General features: G+C 37.1%; 1 long non-coding RNA gene across 1 annotated transcript; it reads right to left on the bottom strand.

Moving 5' to 3' along the window:
* Positions 1-694: 694 nt before the first annotated feature.
* Positions 695-2850, bottom strand: LOC143614213 (uncharacterized). Its single transcript, XR_013150257.1, has 2 exons — positions 2733-2850; positions 695-987 (listed from the first exon to the last, which is right to left on the bottom strand). It is a non-coding gene; the product is annotated as an uncharacterized LOC143614213 (long non-coding RNA).
* Between the last annotated feature and the right edge of the window lie 3150 nt (positions 2851-6000).

The raw sequence follows: 6000 nt of genomic DNA on the forward strand, positions 1-6000 counted from the left end.
TGTAATTAAGGTTACGGTGTCTAACTCTGTCACAATATATGCACCCTTTTGTGTTCATGGGCTGGTGAATAACCGGTAACCGTTGATAAACTAACCCTCGAACTTGTATTGAAACAATATGGTGTGAATTGTCAAAAAAAAAAAAAAAAAAAATTATCATAATTATAAAAAAAAGGTTTGCTGATAATCAATACGGTGAACACAAATTTTGTGAATTCTAATTAAGAGAAAAAAAAAACTTAAAAAATATCATAATGATTATTATTAAATTGGGTATATAGTCCATCTATTCCCATGGATTTAGTTCGATTTGAATCACATTTGTGGGCCATATATTCTTATGGGTTAGATTTAAACTAACCTTCATGACCAATGAAAAACTTAATTAATTCCATTTATGATGTTACTAATTGCATTTGCTTTTAATTTCGCATGGAGCATAATCTTCTTATAGAAATAATTTTGCGCGATACCCGGTAAACCAATAATTGGTTAATTCTTCACATAATAAAAACAGGATAGACCGGTTAATCGGCTCGATTAGTACCCAGTTATTCAACAGAAAAACCCTAACCGGAATTTACAAATACGTTAGATTTTGTATAACTCTATGCAAAATTAGCATATAATAACGATACTAGGCGGCCATAGCATGCTAAATTTGTGATACAAAACACATATAACTCATAAGAAAAACAACCTATAAAACCTCTTGTAATCACACTTCCTGAGATTTTGTTTATATAATACATTGTACTATTGTACATTTTTGTCAACTATTGTAGTACCATGCTTTAAATCTCGACGATGGTTAAGCATATAACTCAAATGCAAACTGCTGGATTTTCGAATGATGTTGTCGCTTCCACTCAGATCTGTCGAGATCAATGGTATGCGGTAAGAAATCGCTATACAATTCGAAGAATATTATCTTCAAATTAAACGGCAGCTTTGATTTGCTTCATCTTGACTATCTTTGGGAAAGCGCTTGTTGTCGTTGTCGTCCACCTACATCACTTCATCTTGACCATCTTTGGGAAAGCGCTTCTTGGTTTTTATAGAGCTTACAATTCGGAAAACATCACCACGGCTTTTATTGTAAATTAATTACAGTTTAGCAACAAAATTACCGAGAATTTAAAAAAGATATCCAAGCAGACCATATTCAAGTGAAAGCAAAATGTTTATGTTTACAAATTTAGTAAACAACAAATTAATCAGGTCCTTTTAGTGTTGTGTGAAATTAACATACTTTGAACAAATAGATAATTATTGTCGTTTAATGTCTTCCTTATAGTTTCATCCATTTCTTCAAATTATGTTACCTTAAATCATACTGTTATACAGTAACTGGACCAAACAACCTAAAGACATAGCCAAACCGCAGAACAAACTTAAAACGCAAAGCTCAAACAATTAATAAGAAATAATTAAGGTAAAGATAAGTAAGTGTATATATAATGTAGCAAAGTAAAACCCTACTACAAAACAGATGGCACCTAAGTTCTGTATACCCAAGCCCAGATCTGTTAGGCACCACCTCAAAACCAGAAGACGTAAGGATTGGTATCGATGAGGACCTTTTTGGTCCATTCCCGTCAGGCGTAAAACTGCTTTCGGAAGGGGGTTTCGTTCTTTGTGTTCTCAGCGATCGTCTCCACCGCGACAACAATCCCTATTAGGTAAAAGGATGGCATGACATGACCAAAATGGTCCTCATCGAGACTAAGCCTTACATCTTGTGGTTCTGAGGTGGTGTCTATGCTCGTTTTGGACGTGGGTATAGCCGAGAACTTAAGTTTAGGTGCCATGTGTTTTGTAGTAGGGTTTGTAAATAAGTTGGCAAAATAATATCAATAACATTAACTAACGAGTAACGACGTTATTTGTGTTGCTACTACTACTACTAATAATAATAATCATCATTAAGATAAATAATAGAATTAGACGCGTAAATAAATATAACTTTACTAGTTTTTATCCCCTGTATTACGGGGGTTGTTTTATATTATTTGTTCTAATATTTATTTATTTTTTGTATTTATATTTTTTTATTGTATGAAAGTTAATAATATACTTATGGTTTGATGATAAATTGTTTGACAAATAAATGAGATTTATAACTCGGTTTAAAAACTATATGGTTTTGATGAGACCCAAGACCCGTTTATTTATTTTACTATATAATTGGTTTTTTTAATTATCATCATCATCATCATCGTACTCAGTATACTTTTGAAAGTTAATAATATACTTATGGTTTAATGAGATCCAAGACCCATTTATTTTTTTTATTATCGAATTGGTTTTTTAATTTAAATAATATATATATCTTTGTTAAAATAAATAAGATATTAATTTTTAGTATATCCTATTTTATAGGATTTTTACATCAATAATTTGGTGAGAATAATGTTTTATTTATGGAGATGTTATAACCCGTTTAAGAAATATCTGGGTTTGGTAAGACCTATACCCATGAATTCGGGTCAAATGCATGAGAAGCCTCCATTTAAAAATCAAGCAAATCTGGTGACTCCAAAAAAAAGGGGAGCGACCACATCACGACACATAGGAATTTTATGTTTTCGTTTATATACATTATAGATTTATAATTTACCAATGTTTGTCCGTTAACTGTTTGGTTGTTTAACAATTATTTTCATCAACTTAATTTATAATATAACTAATTTAAAACTATATAATAAAAATATTTAAGCGTGTGTTTATACCAATATGAAGCAAAATGAACACACTTACTTGAGATGGCTTCAAAGGTCACCGATCTACATAGTAGAACCATCCACGCGCCAGTTACAGCCGCTGGCCGGAGATCCGGCTGGCTCTTTGTCTCTCTCAAGATGTTGGTTGGTGTAGTTTGGTAAGCATGATAAAGGAATAGTGGAGAATGATAATATTTAGGGGGTGTTTGGCTGAGCTTATTTTTTTTGCTTAAGCAAAAAAAATAAGCTCAGCCAAACACCCTTTTATAGCTAGGGTTTTTGGTTTGTAAGGTGAATTGGTAAATAAGTGGGTATTGTATATGTATCCAGGTGTGTATGGATCGGTTTGGGGCGGTTTTTGGTCAAACCCATAACCATAACCGATATAGCGGTTAATAGATAACCATAATCATAACTAATCTGGCATGGCGGTTTCGGTTAATCGGTTTTTATGATTATAACGAGTCAGTTATGGGTCGGTTAACGTGATTAAAGTAAACAATCCTTCTGTATAATTGTGAACACTGAATAGTCGCTAACTATATTGTGAAATTCATATATATTTTCGTTTTTTTTACTGCAATTTATGGAATATACAATCTAATTGAAATGACAATTTGGATGAAAATTGGGGTTTTTACTGGGGTGCAGCAAAGGGACCCCCTTGGCCTTCTTCTTTTTGCGTTGGTCCTTCATCCGCTCATCATTAGGGTGCAGGGGACCTGTTCCTTGCCCTTCCATGCTTGGTATTTAGACGATGGCACTATCATTGGTAAGGCTGAGGAGGTCGCTAGAGCGCTGGGTATTATTCGCTCAGAGGGGGCGTCTCTAGGGCTTAGGCTTAATATTCGAAAAAAGGAGATTTTTTTGCCGTCATGTGATGATTCGAAGAAAGTGTCAGGTTTATTCCCTGGAGAGATTAGCAGGCTTGTGACGGGAGTTAAACTCCTGGGGGGAGCGTTTAGTCGGGATGCAGTGTTTATTCGGTCTTTGGCAACTAAAAGAGCTTTGAGGGCGGTTGAACTTATGAAACGCCTGCCGGACCTGAGGGACCCCCAAAGTGAGCTCCTTTCGTTGCGCTCGTGCATGGGGGTTGCTAAGTTAGTGTTTGGGCTCCGGACCTGTCAACCTAAACATGTTAAAGAGGTTATGTCCATCTTTGATGCGGGACTGCGGGGGGCAATTGAAGATATTGTTATGTGTGGAGGATCGCATTTTGGGGACCTCCAGTGGAGGTTGGCTTCCTTCCCTATGCGTTGCGGAGGTTTAGGAATTTTCTCGGCTGAGGATGTCTCCGCATATGCCTTTGTGGCTTTCAGGTCTCAGCGTGGAAATTGCAGGACCACATCCTGCGAAACGCTGGTGTTATGGGGGTAGATCATGACTATTCTTTTGCACTTGGTAATATTGGAACAACTTTCCCGGACCTTGATATAGGCGATTTTACTGATAAGGAGACCGCCCCCAAGAAACCTCAATAAACCTTGGCGAGTGCTCTTTATGGTAAACACGTACATGATTTAGAGGAGCGATTCGATATGACCCCGAGACAAAAGGCAGTTTTAGCTTGTCTCAAGGGGGCTCATGCCCAGGATTTTTTGACTGTTGTGCCCATTGAAGGTCTTGGGCAACGGATGTCGGCAATTCAATACAGAGTCATCCTTAAATACCGGCTTATGATTCCTCTTTTCCCTCCAGATGAATCATGCCACATTTGTAAAAAAGCTTATTTGGATAGATTTTGTGAGCATGCCCTCCGCTGTAAGGAATTGCCGGGATTCAAGTATCGTCATGACTGGGTTAGAGATGTCTTATGGGATGTGCTTAGACGTGCCGGGATCTCAGCCAAGAAAGAGGCACCTGTTAACTTTTTGACTGATCCGCGAGAAGGAAGATCTACCATGCGGCCTGCGGATATTCTTGTGTTTGGATGGGCAAGGGGTAAGCATGCGTGTGTTGACCTCACTGGGGTGTCCCCGTTGGTGGGGCTGAGAGACAGTGGCTTCGTACTGGGACAGGCGGTTTTGAGAGCGGAATTTAGGAAGGTTGCTAAGAATGAGACAGCGTGTTTGAAGAATCAGCACGTGTTCATTCCATTTGCCTTCAAGACTTTTGGATCCCTAGCTCCCGAGGCGGTTCGCTTCTTGGAGCGGGTGCAGAAGGTGGTCCACAGTGACTCGCAGAGCCCGAGGAACCAAGGATTTATATTTAGTAGAATAGGCTTTGCGATTCAAAAGTGGATAACGACGCAACTTGTTGCTCGCTTACCCATTATCCAGATGTAGCTCGGTTTGTGTTATATATAAAATATTTAATTTAGATAAAAAAAAAGATGAAAATTTAGAACGACAATTATGGAACATTGGAATAAATATGGCAACCAATAAATATGTAAAAATATCCTGCTCATGCACTAATTCTAATTTTCAAACTCTTATTTCTCGATTAACAGTTACATAAATGGGTGGTTCGGTTATGACGGGTTTGGAATGAACATTAACCAAAACCGACCCACATTTAGTGGTTCTGAAAAATTCATTAAACCGACCCATCGGTTTTATCGGTTATTGGTAAAAATTGGTTCGGTTATGTCGGTTATGGTTCGGTTTGCGGTTATGACGGTTAATATGCTCACCCCTACATATATACCAAACTGTTTAAAAGTTTGATATTTTTAATAAGTTTGTTCTTTTCTGTGCCAATGTGCCACAATTAGGTGGTACGATTATTAATTTATTAGTCGAAATAGTGATAATAAAACGTGGTAGTGAACCGCTTATGTGAGTCGATGTGTTAACTTTACTTGTTACGTCTCGCGTAACTATTTTAGGTAGTTTGTGTCGTTTAATACTTAATAATAATTGATACTCCGTATTATTTTTCTTCTTTGATCAATGATTGTTTAAAGTGGGTAACGTGGTACTGACCTATATCATCACATTAATATATTGTGCATTAGATTACCTAAAACAAACACTTTAAAAAAAGAAATACATGCATACATACATATGAGACCACCAAAAATAATATGTGCAACGAACTCATGCGTTTCTCTATAGACATGTAGCTTATAGCTGATGTGCACTTGTTTGAACATCAAGACCTTGTAATATAAGATAACACGATGCAAATCAACCAATTTATCTAATACTAGTATTTATCCGACGTGTTGTGCCGGGAAGGTCGTTAAAACCCATGTAATGGTAAAGCCCGAGCGTTATCGTCGCATGTGTTGAGGCGGTAAGTCGACGTGAATTGGCCGGTGCCGGTTACATGT

Source organism: Bidens hawaiensis, unplaced genomic scaffold (genome assembly GCF_021521415.1).
Source record: "Bidens hawaiensis isolate Kalapana, Puna unplaced genomic scaffold, B.hawaiensis_p1.1 tig00039203_1, whole genome shotgun sequence".
Classification (NCBI taxonomy): domain Eukaryota; kingdom Viridiplantae; phylum Streptophyta; class Magnoliopsida; order Asterales; family Asteraceae; genus Bidens; species Bidens hawaiensis.